A 20208-nucleotide genomic window follows, 5' to 3' on the forward strand; every position below is an offset into this window, starting at 1 on the left:
GTAAAATTCCCTTTATATACTGTATTTGCAGGGGTCCCAATTGTTTTGAATGGCTGGTCATCAAATACTATACTGTATATACAGTATCAAGGGTAAACTATCTTATAGTATTTGTTTCACTAGAAAAAAAGTTGAAGAAACAAGGGCAGAGAAATTATTCTGGAAAGCAGAATTTATTTATTGGAGCACATGTACAACTTATTAGCAGAGTTACAACCATTAAAACAGGAGAAAACCACAATCAATGGGACACCAAGGTAACATTAGTGAAACCTATTTGAGTTATGCCTTTATTATAGTACGCATAGATTATCTCTCCAATAGAAATATTAAAACTAATTACAAAGAATATTTCATGTTTGATAAAGGATATATTTTCTACAAGGTAAATAAGCATTTGTTGGCTGGGCTGTGAGATAAACAACAAACAATCACTAGCATGCAGCCCACCATTATTACTGGAAGTGATTCTCAATTGTATAAAATAGTCAAACAACTGAACCATTTAACTATAACCTGTACCTCCTGAATTGCAGTGACTTGCTTACCCAAACATTGTGTTAAAAGAATTAACCGTTGCACTTTTCCCTGGTAATTACTAGTTGTAGCTCTGTCCAAATGTACAATAAATGTTAAAGCAGTGACTTAATTTTAAAGGATTAAAAAGGATGACAGAGAAATGTGAATGACAGATAACTTGTACCCCAAACAGTCTACTGTACTGTATATCTAAAGCATCTTTTGTATATAAAAAACAGTATCACTTGTATCAAATGTTGAGAGTTTGCATTATAGCATTGTTTTTCTGATTTTACTTATGTTGCTCATAGCTAATACAGTATATATAAACCCGAGTGAACTTATATTTACTGTACCAATACTGACTTTAGAACATTCACTCCCGTTACCCCTTATGAAAAGTCATTTTATTTATTATTTATTTATTGACAGACCCCTCAGTACAAATGTCAACCAACTTGGGATATGGGAGAAGAGAATGTAGAAGGCTGTTTTCCAAGCACTGTTAAATTCATTCAAAACAGGTGTTTTTTCTTTCCATCAATACACATTCAGATTGTCAACATTGTGTTCGTTTGTTTCTGTTTTCACAATGCAGTAGTTTTCTCTTCATCATCTGAAAAATAAAATATTTCTTGTGATATCTTTTGCATAACAGATCATGAGAACAGAACATTCAGGCAAACATTGTGTGCCATTTCTTTTTTCCTAACACTCCGTTCAATGGACTATTTGCAGAGAACACCTTTAAAACTCAACCAAGAGTAAACTATCTGGGCAATACATTTGATTACCAAAAATGTGTTTAGAAATGAAATACTTAAATGAGCTCAGTCTTGAGACCTCAGAAATGACTCCAAGGGTACCTCCAGACTCCTTGCACTACATAACAATATATATTACTCCGCATTTCTATTGTGGTAACCATTGTCTACCATCAGTAGACATCTATGGATTCCACTATCTCCCTGCTACTACCCCATGTTTCCTGCAGAGGCATTAGCTCTCTTGGAAATGTGTTCTTTTAAAATTGTGGCATATTAAATAATTAAACAATATCATAATATACCAGAAAAGGCGATATCCCTCCCATTACGGCGGTACAAGAATCACATGAGAAACAATATCTTTTAGCTTACATTTACTGACGGTTAACGCGGTTACAGATGGAGAGGCGCATGGACAGACTTAATCCAGGTGGGAAATCTGGATCAACACAGTCAACCATTTTCTCCGTCCCCACGCTGGGAGGTTTTTCGACAACTCTTTGTGTCGACACAGCCTCGAAGGGTCTGGCTACTGTCCAGACCTTTTATACGGTTCTTCTTCAACTTGCTGGTCATTTCTGTCTCCAAACAAGGGCTGAATTCCTCTTCCACAAAATACAGAAATATCATAGTGCTTACATGCCGATTCTCATTCTCCCAATAAGGAAAGAAGATTGGTGCTGATAGAGGACAGAAATACCCTAACCTGTGTTTAAGCTGACTATACAAGCCTCCAGTTGTCTCTGGCTATCTACTCCAATGCTTGGCTAGCCATTCTAACTGCTGAGCCCCTGTGTGCCACAGTTAACATGCACATGTGAATAAAACTCATAACAGTATTGTCCAGATATAGTGACATAAAGAAAAATGTAGTATAACACCCCATAATATCTCTTTAATCTAATTTCTCTAAAAGGTTGCTTGCTGGATGGATATCTCTCACAATAATGGGTTCTACTGCACCTCTTAGCCTGTGTCTTCTCACTCTGGCCCTTGAAGAGACCCACCACTGCACTTCACTATGTAAGCTGGAGGGGTGACCGCACCCCAAGAGGACACAGACGCCTCTGGGAAAACCCCTGAAACACAGTCTACCTTCACATTGCTCCTTACCCTTCTCACTTGCGCTATAACGCGTAATAAAACCTTACTTACTTAAAACCTTAACCTTACTTACTTAAAAGCCTTGTGCAGCGCCTGTCAGTTTTGGAATTAATTGCTTTGCTTTTATCTCTCTCTCTCTCTGCCATTCTCTGCTCCTAGTCGAACTGTCATCTTTGACTTGTCATGGAGCACGTTTAAGCTTTTGAAAATGAAACAAATGTTTGTTTACAGTGTTTCAATAAAATTCCTGTTTTCTACAACCTCCTGTGTCCCTGTGCAAATCTGTGACCCAAGCGTGACAACTAGTGAAGAATTCTGTAATAAAGCTCCAGCTGGGAGATGTGTCATTCTCCTGATCTTTCTTGCCAAACAGGCATCCCAGTGCAGTGGATTCAGGAAGTATTCAAACCATTTTAATTTCTGCACACTTAATTGATTAGTACATTTAATTTAAAAAGGATAAATGGTCCATTTTTGCTCATCAAATTACTCTCAATAAACCATAATGATAAAGTTAATGTTCAGAAAGGTTTCAATATGTATAAAAAAATTAAAAATTGAAGTCATTCATTCAAAAAGAGCATACAGACCCATTGTTGTGGCACTCCAGATTGTTGTCAGACGTGTTCTGTTCATTTTAATTAAACCTGAGATGTATCTAGAACTTAACTGAAATTCATCTGTGGCAAAATGAATTGTTTGGAAATAGTTTAGAAAAGTAACAACAACAACAACAACAACATTTATTTATATAGCACATTTTCATACAAACAGTAGCTCAAAGTGCTTTACATAATAAAGAATAGAAAAATAAAAGACACAATAAGAAAACAAAATAAATTAACATTAATTAACATCGAATAAGAGTAAGGTCCAATGGCCAGGGGGGGCAGAAAAAACAAAAAAAACTCCAGACTGCTGGAGAAAAAAATAAAATCTGTAGGGATTCCAGACCATGAGACCGCCCAGTCCCCTCTGGGCATTCTACCTAACATACATGAAACAGTCCTCTTTGGATTTAGGGTTCTCACGGAAGGGCTTGATGATGATGGCCACGTAGAGTTCTGCCTTTTAATCCATCCATCATTGTTGGAGCATCATGAAGCTTTAAGTAGGTGGAGGTGGCACAGGCCACCACCACAAAGAAACCGGAAAAAGAAACAGAAAAAGAGAGTAGGAGTCAGTACAGATTTTAGAGCCACCATGTAGTTATTATGAGGAAATTGAACATACAGAGTATCAGGATTAAGTTAAATTAAGTTAGATTGAAGTTATAAAAAGGCCATGTTAAAGTAATGTGTTTTCAGCAGTGTTTTAAACTGCTCTACTGTATCAGCCTGGCGAATTCCTATTGGCAGGCTATTCCAGATTTTAGGTGCATAGCAGCAGAAGGCCGCCTCACCACTTCTTTTAAGTTTTGTTCTTGGAATTCTAAGGAGACACTCATTTGAGGATCTGAGGTTACGATTTGGAATATATATACATATATACGATGGGGCGAGATTATTTAAGGCTTTATAAACCATAAGCAGAATTTTAAAGTCAATCCTGAATGACACAGGTAACCAGTGTAGTGACATTAAAACTGGAGCAATGTGTTCAGATTTTCTTTTCCTAGTTAGGATTCTAGCAGCTGCATTCTGCACTAGTTGCAAACGATTTATGTCTTTCTTGGGTAGTCCTGAGAGGAGTGTAGTACAGTAATCTAGTCGACTGAAAACAAATGCGTGAACTAATTTCTCAGCATCTTTCAGTGATACCCTAGTGTGTGCTTGGTGTGTGGGTGTGTTTGTGTGTGTCCTGCGGTGGGTTGGCACCCTGCCCAGGGTTGGTTCCTGCCTTGTGCCCTGTGTTGGCTGGGATTGGCTCCAGCAGACCCCCGTGACCCTGTATTTGGATTCAGCGGGTTAGAAAATGGATGGATGGATGGATGGATAAGAGGTCTAACTTTAGCTAAGTTTCTTAAGTGAAAAAATGCTGTCCTAGTGATCTGATAAATATGCGATTTAAAATTCAGATTACAGTCAACAATTACCCCTAAACTTTTTACCTCCGTCTTGACTTTTAATCCTAATGTATCCAGTTTATTTCTAATAGCCTCATTGTATCCATTATTGCTAATCACTAAGATTTCAGTTTTCTCTTTATTTAACTTGAGAAAGTTACTATTCATCCATTCTGAGATACCAGTCAGACATTGTGTTAGTGAATCAAGAGAATCGGGGTCATCAGGTGCTATTGATAAGTACAGCTGTGTGTCATCAGCATAGCTGTGGTAGCTCACGTTGTGCCCTGAGATAATCTGACCTAACGGAAGCATGTAGATTGAGAAGAGCAGCGGACCCAGGATAGAGCCTTGTGGAACACCATATCGGATATCATGTGTACTTCAGAAAGTACACTCTTATGCACAAAACACCAACAGAATGTTTTCAAATGCTTACTACAGCATATGAGAATGACTGTCTGTCTCGTGTGCGTGTGTTTGAGTGGCACAAAAGATTCAGCAAGGGACGTGAGAATGTCGAAGATGATGAACGCTCTGGACCAAGAATGGAAAAACCTCGTCAAAGCAAGTAAAAATTCAAAGCCATGCTCATTGTGTTTTTCGATATCAAGGGTGTAATTTTGGAAGAATGGGTTCCAGAAAGCACAACAGTTAACCAGCATTATTATAAGGAAGTTTTGATAAAGCTGAGAGAAAAAGTCAGAAAAAAACAGTGGGAAAATGGTTTCATTCTTCACCAGGACAATGCATCTGCTCACACAGTACTTTCTATAAAGCAGTTTTTGACCGACAAGCACATTATTACACTTGAACATCCTCCATATTTGCCCGATTTAGCAACGTGCGACTTTTATCTTTTCCGAAAAGTTAAATCAGTGCTTAAAGGGACATGTTTTGAGTCAGTTGATGCTGTAAAGAAGAAAACAGTGGATGTGTTAAAACAGCTGACAGAAATTGATTTGCACCATGCCTTCGACCAGTGGAAAACAAGACTGCAGCAATGTATTTGCAAATGGGGAGTATATTGAAGAGAACAAGCATTAAATTTGTAATATATATAAATAAAGGTGACCCATGATTAACACAGCATGTCAGGGCAAAAACAATTCATGAAATCAAAGAAATACTCTGTAGACCTCTGTATTAAAATTGTGGTGAGGCATAAAACAGAGAAATGGTATGAAAGCATTTCTAAAATGTTGAACATTCCCAGGAGCCCATTGGCCTCAACACTTGTGAAATGGAAGAAGTTCAGAACCACCAGAACTCTTTCTAGAGTTGTCCATTCAGCCAAACTAAATAACCGGCTAAGAAGGACATTGGTGAGGGAGGTGACAATAAACAAATGGTCTCTCTAAAAGAGCTTCAGAAGTCTGCTGAGATGGGAGAAACTGTTGGAATGGCAACCGTCTTAGTAGCTCTCCATCAAGGAGGTAATTATAGTACAGTGACTAGATGGAAGCCACACTTGAGTAAAAAAGCACATGACAGTTTAAAGGATCCTGATAGCATGAGGGAAAAGATTCTCAAGTGTGATGAAACAAAAACACTATGTCTGAGAAAGATCTGGCACAGCCTAACAGAATTATTCTAGTGAAGCATCATGTTAAGAGTGTTATTCTTAGGACAAGGGACAGGGAGACTGTACAGAACTGAGGGATGGATGAATGCCGTTAAATACCGAGAGGTCCTTGACAGAAACATGCTTCATTGTTCCAATGACCTTACACTGGGGGCAACATTTCACCTTTCAGCACAACAATGGCCCGAAGCATACAACCAATACACACTGTTCTTGAGTGGCTCAGCAAAAGCTCAGACTTAAATACCATAACTTTGGAGAGACCTGAAAATGGCAGCTTACAGATGCTACCCAACCAGTCTAATGAAGCTTGAGAGGATCTGCCAGGTAGAACAGGATAAACTGCCCAAAGCTTGTAAAGACTTACCCAAGGAGATTCAAGCTGCAATTGCTGGCAATGGGGCTTCTTCAAAGTAGGATTTCAGTATTTGATTTTGAACACATTTGCTACCCTTTCTGAAAACTTGTTTTCACATTATCATTATGGGCTATAGAGTGCAGGTTAACAGAACAAAATTGGCAAATTTATGTTTACAATTAAAATCACAACATAATAAAGTGTGCAGCAAGTGAAGGGGAATGAATACTTTCTGAATCCACTGTATATATACTCTATACTGAGTAAATCAAATATAATATGTGATCTTAGCATATTTATTTCAAATGTTTATTCTTGCCATTTACAAAATTCACATATCTGGAGCTCACCCATATGGGCAACCTGGGCATTAGCTTAAACTTATATGTATAGAAATGTATAGAAAATGTATAGAAAAACTTTCAGTGCCCAACAGCATACTTAAGTATTATCACTACAGTAGAACAATGAACCATACAGTTCATCTGTGGGAGCAATGCAAGGGTCACAGAATTTGTCCACTTTTATAATTTCAGCATCTGGTCAGGCCTGTAAGTTTCTATACTTCAGAATGGGCATTATTTAAAATGTATGAAAACAATATTTTTTCAGAATGTTTGCTTGTATGTTTTCAAGGAAATTTATGCTGATGAACTTCGAAGCAGTTCTTTTGAAACAATTTTTACATGTTTGTTGGTTACTTCTAGCGCTCAGGTGTGTGTTTGTGCTTTGAAGTTATTAGTTTTACTGTATGTGTAAATGTCCCTAGTGTCTCCTTCACTTATTGTTAATTGTCACGATTAAGGTACATTTTTGGGAAAAAAACTTCACAGAAAAAGATAAATTAAACTTGGCAAAGATAATTAAAACCTGAAAACAATGGCAAAATTATAAATATTTTAAAAATTTCTTATGAGTACAAATCTCTTGTTACTGCTCTCTTTTAAATGTAGTATAAGTAAAGAAAAAAACAGCTATTTAAACTTTAGATTGTGAAACTGGTTTAAAGAAAAAACTGCAACTTCACTGAGTTCCCTAAGACTGGGACTGAAAACCACTGAGAAAAATCATTTAGAAAATTTGCTGATGCTTTTGAAATTCAAAAACATATCTCAACAACAACAAAACTCCATCAATCCATCCATTCATTTCTGCTGCTTATCCAGTTTCCAGAATGCTGGGAGAAGAGTCTGGGCAATAATTCACAGACATCCCTTTTCCCCTGTCACCTCCTCTAGCTACTTTGGGAGATACAGAGGTGTTCCCAGGCCAGCCAATAGATGTAATCGGTTCAGCATGCCCTGGGTCTGCCCTGAGGTATCCTCCTGATACATGCCCGAAACACCTTCCCTGGGAGTTGTCCATAAAGCATCCTAATCTGGTGCCTGAACTACCTCAACTTGCTCCTGGCAGCAGCTCTGCCTTTAGTTCCTTCTGAATGTCTACATTTCTCACCCTATTTCTACAGTAAGACTGAGCCTAGACACCCTGCAAAGTGAACTCTTTTCTGCCAATTGTATCTATGCTGCAGTTGTGACTCACTGGGCTGGCTACTTTGAGCACCTGCTTAAAGCTGATTCTCTGGCTAGGATGTAGGACACCTCTAGGTCCACAGTTCTTGAGACTGATCCTTCAATTAGCTGTGAACCACTCAGTCTCACTGAGATTGTACAGGTGGTGAACCAGCTGAGAGTAGGGATAGGCTGCAAGGATCTATGGAATCTGGGGTGAACAAGCTAATAATAAAGCTGCCCTACTTGCATTGCAAAAAATCTTTGCTTCCATTTAGGAAGTAGGCGTCATCCAAACTGACTGTAAAATGTGACTTGTCATCGCTATCTGGAAAGGGATGGGTGATCCCATAGATTGTGGCAACTACAGTGGAATAACACTGCTCTTGGTCCCTGGCAAGGTCCTTGCTGCAGTCACCCTCAATCAATCAATCAATCAATCAACATTTATTTATATAGCACATATTCATACAAAAAAATGTAGCTCAAAGTGCTTTACAAAATGAATAGAGAAATAGAAGACACAATAAAAGATAAACATAAGTCAACATTAATTAACATAGAATAAGAGTAAGGTCCGATGGCCAGGGTGGACAGAAAAACAAAAAACTCCAAAGGCTGGAGAAAAAATAAAATCTGTAGGGGTTCCAGACCAAGAGCCCGCCCAGTCCCCTCTGGGCAATCTACCTAACATAAATCAAACAGTCCTCTTTGTATTTAGCGTTTTCATGGAAGGACCTGATGATGATGGTCACGTAGACTTCTGGCTTTCAGTCCATCAATGTTGGTGCATCATTGAGAAACCGGAAAAAGAAACAGAAGAGAGAGTAGGGGTCAGTACGGATTTTAGAGCCACCATGAATAGTTATTATGATGAATTGAATATACAGAGTATCAGTATTAAGTTTAAAGTGAAGTTATAAAAAGGCCATGTTAAAGTAATGTGTTTTCAGCAGTTTTTTAAAGTGCTCTACTGTATTTGCCTGGCGAATTCCTATTGGCAGGCTATTCCAGATTTTGGGTGCATAACAGCAGAAGGCCGCCTCACCACTTCTTTTAAGTTTAGCTTTTGGAATTATAAGGAGACACTCATTTGAAGATCTAAGGTTACGATTTGGAATATAATGTGTCAGGCATTCCGATATATAAGATGGAGCGAGATTATTTAAGGCTTTATAAACCATAAGCAGTATTTTAAAGTCAATCCTGAATGACACAGGCAACCAGTGTAGTGACATCAAAACTGGAGAAATGTGTTCGGATTTTCTTTTCCCAGTTAGGATTCTAGCAGCTGCATTCTGCACTCGTTGCAAATGATTTATGTCTTTTTTGGGTAGTCCTGAGAGGAGTGCGTTACAGTAATCTAGTCTACTGAAAACAAAAGCGTGAATTAATTTCTCAGCATCTTTCAATGATATAAGAGGTCTAACTTTAGCTATGTTTCTTAAGTGAAAAAATGCTGTCCTAGTGGTCTGATGAATATGCGATTTAAAATTCAGATTACAGTCAACGGTTACCCCTAAATTTTTTACTTCCGTCTTAAATTTTAATCCTAGTGCATTAAGTTTATTTCTGATAACCTCGCTGAATCCATTATTGCCAATTACCAAAATTTCAGTTTTCTCTTTATTTAGTTTGAGAAAATTACTATTCATCCATTCAGAAATACCAGTAAGACACTGTGTTAGTGTATCGAAAGAGTCGGAGTCATCAGGTGCTATAGATAAGTACAGCTGTGTGTCATCAGCATAGCTGTGGTAGCTAACGTTGTAACCTGAGATAATCTGACCTAACGGAAGCATGTAGATTGAGAATAACAGCGGACCCAGGATAGAGCCTTGTGGAACACCATATCGGATATCATGTGTCTTTGAGATTTGATTACCACAACTCACAAAGAATTTTCTCCCTGCCAGGTAGGATTCAAACCAATTTAAGACACTGCCAGAGAGGCCCACCCATTGACTAAGGCGATTTCTAAGAATATTATGATCAATGGTGTCAAATGCAGCACTCAGATCAAAGAGGATGAGAACAGATAAATGGCCTCTGTCTGCATTTACCCGCAAGTCATTTACTACTTTAACGAGTGCAGTTTCTGTACTGTGATTTGTTCTGAAGCCTGACTGAAAAGTATCAAGAATAGCATGTTTATTTAGGTTGTCATTTAACTGCATAATGACTGCCTTCTCTAGAATTTTACTTAAGAAGGGTAGGTTAGAAATGGGTCTAAAATTTTCAAAGGCAGAGGGGTCAAGATTATGTTTCTTAAGAAGGGGTTTAACTACAGCAGTCTTAAGACAGTCTGGAAAGACCCCCGTATCTAATGACGAATTTACTATGTCCAGAATATTGTCAATTAGAACGCCTGATATTTCTTTGAAAAACCTGGTTGGTATTGGATCAAGGACGCAGGTGGAGGGTTTCAGTTGAGAGATTATACTATGTAATTCAGGTAAATCTATCCTGGTGAAAGCATTCAATTTGTTTATAACGGAGTACCGGGGCTTTGGAGGTTCTGCAGTGTTGGGGAGATATACTATGTTATCTCTAATATCATTAATTTTCAATAGATTTCAATAGGATCCGTGATCACCTGCTGAACTACCAGTGACCGCAGCAGTCTGGTTTTAGGCCTAAGAAGTCTACCATAAACCGCATCCTGTCACTGAGGGCTCTCATCGAGTGCAAACACGAATATCAGCAGAGTTTCTTTGCAGCCTTTGTTGATTTTCATAAAGCTTTCGGCTCAGTTGATCGAGCTGCCCTGTGGGACATCCTGAGATTTTGTGGGATTCCCCCGAAGTTGCTGGATATCATGGTCGGCCTTTACACTGGCACTGTGAGCGCTGAAGAAAGTGGAGGCAGAACCTCTGCATTTTTCCCAGTATAATCTGGGGTTCATCAGAGGTGTGTTCTTGCTCCTACTCTGTTCAATGCTTGCATAGACTGGGTGTTCGGGAGGGTCATGGGGTACAGTGGCTGTGGCGCATCTGTTGGTGAAGAGAGATTTACTGATCTTGACTTTGCCAACAATGCTGTGATCTTTGTGGAATTAATGGTGGCTCTGATTGGGCTCTTGAGAGAATGAGTGAGGAGTCTGAGTGTTTAGGCTTGTGATTGTCATAGATAAAAACCAAGATGCAGGCCTTTGATGACCTCTTGGGCATAGCTGTTAGCTGTGTGTCTGTATGTGGAGGGAATATTGACCTTGTCGAGAAGTTTACTTAACTCATCAGTGATCATGTCTCTCGTGACTTTTCCTATGAAGTCAGTAGGCAGATTGGGGAGCATGGGGGATGGGGTGTCATGAGGTCCCTGCAAATGGAGGAATGTCCAAGTCTATAGAGTCCTGGTGCTCCCTATTTTACTATATTGTTGCGAGACATGGACACTATCCAGTGATCTAAGACAAAGTCTGGACTTCATTGGTACTGTGTCTCTTCAGAGAATCCTTGGGTACCGCTTGTTTGACTTCATGTCAAATGAGCGGTTGCTCATGGAGTCTTGAATGAGGCACATTGCCTACATTGTGAGGTAGCATCAGTTATGGCACTACGGTCATGTGGCACTATTCCTTGAGGGTGATGCAGCTGGCAGGATCTTCATTGTTGAAGTCTTGGGCTGCTGGACCAGGCCAAGGCGATGCCCACGAAACACCTGGCTGTAGCAGATAGGGGGGTTGCCAACTGGGATCCTGAGCTGTTTCGTTGTGTGGTAGGTGTGGCAACGATCTGTACCAGTGCAATCTCCCCAACCTGACCTGACCTGTATCCATAATCTAGTTCTTTCACTCATTGCCCACAGCTCATGACCATAGGGGAGGGCTAGAACATAGATTGATCAGTAAATTGAGAACTTCACCTTTTGTCTCAGCTCCCTCTTCACAATGACTGACCGGTACAACATCCTCATGACTTTGGACACAGGTCCGATCCAACTCTTAATCTCTCATTCCCTTCTTCACTCACAAAAACTGAACTTTCTTGACAAATTTCCTTAAAGAATAATGAACCAAAGTTCTGTTAAATCAATCCATTGGATGTTAAGCTGTCTTGTATGGACAGACAGACATAAATGATAAAGATAATAAGCAGTTTCTCATTTTATGTGAACACATCTCAGGAGGAACATTGACTGCTGTGCCTTATAAACAGTCTGACAAGGCAAATATTAAGAAAAGTGTACCTGTGGAGCAAGGTGTTCTGTATTCAGCTTCAGCATGATCATCTGCAAAATAAAGAAGACAAATCCCTTAGTAGGACGTTTTCTTTTACAAGACAGAGGAAAGCAAGATAATTCAGGACTCACTAACCTGCATAAATAGTTTGGAACCCTGCAATAAGTAATCCACAATGTCAGACTTGGATGGTGGTGCATGAATCATAAATGGTGTCAAAATACAAGGATGTGAAAATATTTCTTACATTTCTTTAAACACTTTTCCAGTGGTTCTTTATTCATAATAATGTTCATTACAATTTCTAAATCATACACCGATGATACTAAAAATGCTGGCTCTGATTAACATTCAAAGTGTGGCCCAAATATTCTAAATGTGGGAAAATATTTTATGTTTTGGTGCGTTTTTTAGAATGAATTTGCCAATTTGAGAATGTGTGTCTAAATAAACAGGAGGTCGAGTTTTTCATCCGCTGTCTGGTCATACTCTTGTTTCAACGGGTTGCTAAGGTGACGGAGATAATACCCTGGCAGATTGACGCATACAAACCGTCTGATGAAGGGATCGGGGTTAAAACCTCCATATCCGGGACTCCACGGGGTGTATTGATGAAGGATTCTGCTGATGCGAATAAACAGATACGAAGTCACCTGAAGCTGTAATCCGGGAATAGGAGCGGACGGCGGGTGGAACGGGGTTTATTGAGGGCTGAGTCATTTTCTGCTAATATCCTGCCGCTCACTATGGGAAAAACAAATAGCAAGCCAGTCAAACAGTCCCCCAAGAGTCCTAAAAACCTAACGTAAGGAGGATTATTTTCAGGGGATCGCCAGGCTCCTAGTGCGCCATCGGGATCGAAAGGCGGGTCCCCTAGAAAAATCATTGAAAATAAGACAGGATTAGATTTTAAAAAGGCATGTAGAAAGTGCTCACTCACCATGCGGACACAGATCCTTTATTGACTTTGCTGGTGAATGGCACTGAAACTGCTTTTCTAGTCTGCCTCGAAAGATACAGTGACTGTGCTTACTGCATCTGGACAACCACATGTTTTGCTGGTGTCTAAACCTCTTCGGGTTCAGCTTCATTTCAGTGGTTCCACTTTGATGCACCGGTTTTTTATTAAATCAGCTCTGCCCTGTTAATCTGTTAGGACGGGATCTGACTAAGCTCTCCCTCTCTATTTCTCTAACCGAACGAGGGTTTTACTATTCTACTCCTAAATTCCTGTGCCAAACCTCCCCCCACACTAAGCCCTCTTTTGCAGCCTGGACCCTGAACATCTCCTCACACACCATTCTCCTTAAAGCCCTACACTCTTTTCTTTCATGTCTTTTTCCCCACTTGCACATCCCCAACACCCTCCACTGCACTGCACAGTACTTCCCTGCTGAACAGGACACACCTTGGTTAGAATCTTTTCTCTCTTCAGGTACTAGCTCAGAGACCCTTCATATCCCTTGCATTTTTTTCTCATCCAGCAAAGCTGCTGCTGTCAGTGCACCTCACATATTCACAAAGCGTTTTCTATTTAGGAGGTTCGGTTCCCCATGTTTCTTTAGCCAAATCTAGCACCGTTCGCTGGGTTGAAATTGGGGAATGGGTGGAACAATGTCTTGATAGGACAGACTGGCTGCATGTTGCTCCAGGTATTTTTGATACTTCAGATCATTTGATAACTAAGGTTTTACTCTGGGATGAATTTCCAGTTATCCGTTCATTATGCCATCCCACCCTTTCCACATTTTCATTACAGACTTTATACCCCTCTTGGCTTTCCTCACGTCCCGATGCACTGTGGTCCCAGGGGAAAAATGATTATGGAAGGATGGCGCACTGTGAGCCACTGGTGATTTACCCAAAATCATTCTTCCGCCCGCATTGCGCCCAGTGTCCTCTGTCTCCAGAAGCAGAGGCTGGCATCTCTGCCGTACATTCCGATCTCGTGAAACGTGGAGCAATCATTCAAATTAAATACTCTCAGGTCAACTCCCCCATTTTACCTTTTTAAAAGGCTGATGGTTCATGGCGTTTTGTTCAAGATCTTCGACAAGTTAATTCTGCAGTTTTTCCTAGGGCACCTATTGTTCCTAATCCTTCCACTATTCTTTCTACGATACCCTGTCCGCCCGTTATTTCTCTGTTATTGACCTTACTAACGCTTACTTTTCTATCCCTGTGCACCCCGACTCTCAATTCTGGTTTGCCTTTACTTTCCAAAACCGCCGTTGGACAAAGACCGTTATGCCTCAGGGATATACTGAAGCCCTTGTGTATTGGACAAGCTCTTGCTCAAAATTTAGAAGGCCAGAAAAAGACAGTGTATTGATACACTATGTAGATGATATAATGTGTAGTACTACAGAAGAAGATTGTGCACATGATACTCAGAAATTGTTATTAATTTTAGCAGAAAATGGCCATAAAGTTTCTAAAACAAAACTGCAGTTAATTCAAACAACTGTGAAATATTTAGGTCATGACATTTCTTGCGAGACAAGAGCTCTCTCTCTCTAGCGATCGTATAAACACCATTCAAAATCTTCCTAGACCTGTTACAAAGCAACAGGTTGTGTCCGTATTAGGCATTCTAGGATACGGCCGGCAATGGATTTTAAACTTCACTGAAAGAGCACAGCTTTTGCAAACTTTAGCGTTCACCCCTGATCTCCCCCTTTCTGGTCAGGTGGCATGGAATGATCAAGCTGAGAAGGCTCTATGTGACTTAAAAAAAAAAAATGTGTACTACTGTTTGTGCCTGCGTTGGGACTGTTGTCTATTTTCGTCCATTCACTCTGTTTGTGGACGAAAAGGGGGGATATATGAATGCAGTTCTTACACAACTCCATGGAGAAAAAACAAAGGCTTAGCCTATTTTTCGAAAAAATTGGATCCAGTGGCTGCGGGACTTCCAACCTGTCTCAGAGCTGTAGCAGCCACAACAGAGGCCGTGCTAGCCAGTACAGATATGGTGCTCATGAGCCCCCTAGTGGTAAAAGTGCCTCACGCCGTACACTCCATTTTAGTACAGGTTAAAACCTCACATCTCATTACTGCTAGGGCAATACACTATCAAAATGTACTCTGTACGTTGTCAAACGTTACCATAGAAAGGTGCTCCACCTTAAATCCAGCTACATTTCTTCTAACTGAAAATCAAGGGGAACCCCACAACATGATGAAATAACTAAGGTTATAAAACCTAGACCAGACCTACAGGAAACACCCTTAGGAACAGGGGAGATCATTTTTGTGGATGGATGTTCTTTACGATTGGAAAATGGAACACCTTCAACCAGCTATGCAGTGGTCAAAGGTGACCACCTGCTGGAAGCAAACCGAATTTCTTCAAGTTTGAAGTGCACAGGCAGCTGAGTTGATAGCTCTCACTTGAGCTTGTCAGTTGTCAGAGGGAAAAATTGTAACTATCTATACTGATTCTAGATATGCTTTTGGAGTCTGCCATGATAATGGGGCATTATGGAAACTCAGGGGATTCAAGACCAGTACTGGCAAGCCCATTCAACATCAGAAACTAATAGAATCCCTCTTAGAGGCCATAACTAAACCATCAAAGCTAGCGATCATTAAATGTCAAGCTCACACAGAAAAACAGGATCCTGTCAGCAAAGGAAACGAATTAGCTGATCATTTTGCTAAACGGGCTGCATATAATAACACACCAATCTCTTTATTTCAACAGAGAAATGACCAGGACACTGATAATCAAATTATTTCTTTACAGAGTGCAACCAAGGACACAGAGAAAAGAAAATGGTCCAAAGAAGGGTTCCTCTCTGATGGAATTTGGACCCATAAGCAAACTAACAAACCTTTCCTTCCTAAAGCTTCTTTTCCAGGTATGGCAAAAATTGCCCATGGCCTAGACCAGGGGTCCTCAATCCCAGTCCTGGAGAGCCGCAATGGCTGCAGGTTTTGTTCTGACCTGGTTGCTTAATTAGAAAGCAATTCTTGCCAATAAAGCACTAACAAGCTATGAAATTAAATTAACTCTGCTATGTCAGGTCATTCTCATATCCTAGATTTTCTTTCCCTTTCTATCATGCAAATGATTTGAAGGCTAAAATGGACGAGTAATTCTCAGTCCTTCACTTTTTTCTCTTCATTTTTCTTCCAAGTATTTAATTAAACCCAATAGTGCAGATAAATACACACAGGTGTAAATGTAAATAAGCTAAATGGAGAAATGCTGCTCTCTCTTGTCATTTGCATGTTATTGATAATAAGGAGCAATTAAAATAGCTGTTTAATACAAAATTAAGCAATAAGGGCTCAAAATCATTAAAGTGAAGCAGAAGTGTTACTTTAGCAATAAGTGCTTTTTATTAAGCAACTGGGTTGGAGCAAAAACCTGCAGCCACTGTGGCTCTCCAGGACCATGATTGAGGACCCCTGGCCTAGACCATGCTGGAAAAGATGCCATGGTTCAAGATGTTGAAAAACATTGGGAAGCTGTAGGTTTCTCTACATATGCAGAGCAGTTCTGCAGGTGCTGTGCATTATGTCAAAAGTTTAATGTAGGAAAGGGCACCCAGGTAAGTCCCGCCGTTACACCTAACCTAATGGGTCCATTCGAACACCTTCAAATGGACTACATTGAATTAACACCATCAAAGGGGTACCGATACTGTTTAGTAATTGTTGGTGTGTTCTCCCGATGGGTGGAAGCTTTCCCTTCCAAACATGCAGATGCCAAAACTGTGGCAAAAGCTTTGATAAAGGAAATCATTCCTAGATGGGGCATACCGCAGAAATTACAAACTGATAATGGCGCACACTTTGTAAATTCCGTTATAAATGAATTAACCACCTGGCTCCAAATAAATGTGCATCATTATTGCAAATACCACCCCCAGAGTGGAGGTATTGTGGAACGATGCAATGGTACCTTGAAATCTAAATTGGCTAAAATCTGTGAGCAAACAAATTTACCTTGGCCTGATGCTCTGCCTCTGGCCTTGATGTGATTAAGGGGAAGAACACATTGGCAGTTAGGGCTGTCTCCATTCGAAATTCTAAAACGGACGGCCCATGCCAGTCAGCATGGTCATAGGTAATGTCACACTGCATACTGTGGACAATGATCTTTCCAGTCTTACAGGTCTCTTCCTTCTACGAAGGAAGTCCACGAGCAGGTGATTCAGGCCTGGAGAACTAGTCCTCCATCAAAGGACTCCCCGATTCCATTAGGAACCTGGATTCTGGTTAGAGATACTCGAAGGAAACATTGGCATCACCCTTGGTGGAGAGGACCGATCCAAGTTCTGCTGTCGACACCACACGCTGTTAAAGTTGAGGGACTGCCTGCTTGGATTCACATCTCACATTGCAAAAGATGGCACCCTTGATTGTGGTATCCTTGTTTGCTGCCATATCCTGAAGATGTAAAAACTGGGTTAACTGGATAATATACTTTTGCCTGGTGTTTCTTATGGACATGTGAACGAGTGTGCCCTGTGATAGGATGGCATCCAGTTCAAGGGTTCCAGTGCCCACAACTTTGATAGGTGCCAGATGACCATGACCCTGAACTGAAGCGGGTTAGAAAATGGATGGACTGATAAATGTATGAAAGACGCTATATAAAGAAAAAGATTTTTATTCTTCCTGCAGATTATTTTCTAAAACATAATAGTAAAAATTGAATGCACTTGCAGCTATAAGAACAGCAATATTTGGGCATTTTAGGGTGATTTATTTTCAATTCACCGGGGACTTCTTGTGCTTTGTTCCCGTTTGCAGGTTTCTGGTGGCTCATTTAGCTGAGCTGTAGCCACTGTTGTGGGTCCTGAGTCAGAACACACCTCCACTCAACCTGGTTAAATGGCTTAAGTCAGTTTTCATCTCTTTTAAAGTTGCTTTTATCGTTCTCCTGCTTGTAGCTTGCTGTATTGTTCCCTTGATAAGATACACTGTATCCAAGTATTTTACTGCCTCTATGGCAAAGGCTTACTTTTTACACAAAAAAAAAAATGCTTCAGATCAGCACAGCCACCCCACCCTCCTCTGCCCACTCCACTCCATCCCCCTCTCCTACCCTTTCCCACTCAACTCTCCCCTGATCAAATACTTTTTGTTTGCTAAAAAAGGGGGGAATGTGGAAGACGAATGTTCTCTTCGTTCCCTTGTACTAATTCATGTCTGAGAAGTAAGCTTTATAAAATCATGTAAAAGCATGCTTTGGTTTAGCAAACAGAAAAATATTTGTGTAAAGGACTCAAGGTCTATGCATTCCACAAATGAGTCTACCTTATCACGTTGTCCCTTAGCTTACATCTGAATGCCATAACAAAAGGAGCCAAGAAATCAAGTTTTACAAGGGGCGTTAAAGGGGCTCAAGGATTGTGTATAATAAATGCGTTGACTGTTGCATTTTATAATGATATTAAATCACGCATTCCAGGGGTATAAAACTGGACCCCACCCAACAGACGGGGTTCAGAAGAGCCCTGACGCTGTCATGTATATTGATTGTCTGCTTTTCTGAAACTTTTCTCACTGTGACACTGAAAACTAAAGCTGCTTTATAATTCCACCTGCAGTCTGGTCTGAAGACTTCGTCCACACCTTTTAAGAAATTAGCCTAAACTTTGGGGTCTAAAACTATTTATAATTACTGCTAATTCCTTAAACATGCTAACAAATATGGCAGCCATTTGAGGTCAGATATGGAGATGGATCTAGCCCAGCCACAGGGGATGCACAAACCAGTGTGTTTCTTCGTGCAGGTCCCAAGCCTTGATAAATGTGTTGGGGATTTGTTATGTCAGGAATGGCATCCAGTGTAAAAATTTTGTGAGATCAACATGCAGCCAACAATTCAGATTTCCACACCAGATTAGTCGAGGCCTGGGTTAATAACGACCGCCACCAGTACTGTTAGCCAACAGGATGCTGGTGGAAACTGGGCTACTGTTGGTCAAAGATGGAGAAGTAGAGGCGGGAGACGTGTCTGGAGAAAAGAGCCGAGGAGGAAGGTAAAGAGATTAGAACAGAGGGTAGGAACTTAAAGTGTTGGCAGTATGGCTGATAAGGGGAGAGAGTTAGCAGATATGATGGAGAGAAGGAAGGTTGATATATTGTGCATGCAAGAGACTAAATGAAAGGGAAGTAAGGCCAGGTGGATTGGAGGTGGATTCAAATTGTTCTATCATGGTGTGAAAAGGAGGAGAAATGGGAGTTATTCTAAAGGAACAGTATGTCAAGAGTGTTTTGGAAGTGAAGAAAGTGTCGGACAGAGTAATGATTATGAAGCTGGAAATTGGAGGTGTGATGATAAATGTTGCTAGTACATATGCCACACAAGTTCGGTGTGCGATGGATGAGAAAGAAGATTTCTGAAGCGAGTTGGATGAAGTGATGGACAGTGTACCCAAAGGACAGAAAGTGGTGTTTGGAGCGGATTTCAATGGACATGTTGGTGAAGGGAACAGAGAAGACAAGGAGGTGATGGGTAGGTATGGTATCAAGGAGAGGAATGAAGATGGTCAGATGATAGTGGATTTTGCAAAAAGGATGGGCATGGCTGTGGTGAATATGTATTTTAAGAAGAGGGAGGAACATAGGTTGACTTACAAGAGTGGAGGAAGATGCACACCAGTAGATTATATCCTATGCAGAAGTGTCAATCTCAAGGAGATTAAAGACTGCAAAGTGGTGGCAGGGGAAAGTTAGACAGCATAGGATGGCGGAATTTAGGATGACTTTTTAGATCAAGAAGAGGAGGAGAGTGAGGGCAGAGCCAAAGATTAAATGGTGGAAGTTGAAAAAGAAAGACTGCAAGGCTGAGTTTAGGGAGGAGGTAAGACAGGAAATGGGTGACAATGAAGAGTTATCAGACAGCTGGGCAACAAAAGCAGCAAAAAGGGTTCTTGGTATGACATCTGGACTGAGGAAGGAGGACAAGTAAACCTAGTGATGAAATGGGGAATTACAGGAGAGTATATTAAGGAAGAAGATGGCGAAGAAGGAGTGTGAGAGTCAGAGAGATGCAGAAAGTTGACAAGAGAACAAGGAGATGGGGCACAAGGTGAAGAGAGGGGTGGCGAAGGCTAAAGAAGAGGTGTATGATGAGTTGTATAAGAGGTTGGAAACTAAGGAGGGAGAAAAGGACCTGCACCGATTGGCTAGACAGAGGGACAGAGCTGGCAAAGAT

Source organism: Polypterus senegalus, chromosome 9 (genome assembly GCF_016835505.1).
Source record: "Polypterus senegalus isolate Bchr_013 chromosome 9, ASM1683550v1, whole genome shotgun sequence".
NCBI classification, from domain to species: Eukaryota; Metazoa; Chordata; class Cladistia; order Polypteriformes; family Polypteridae; genus Polypterus; species Polypterus senegalus.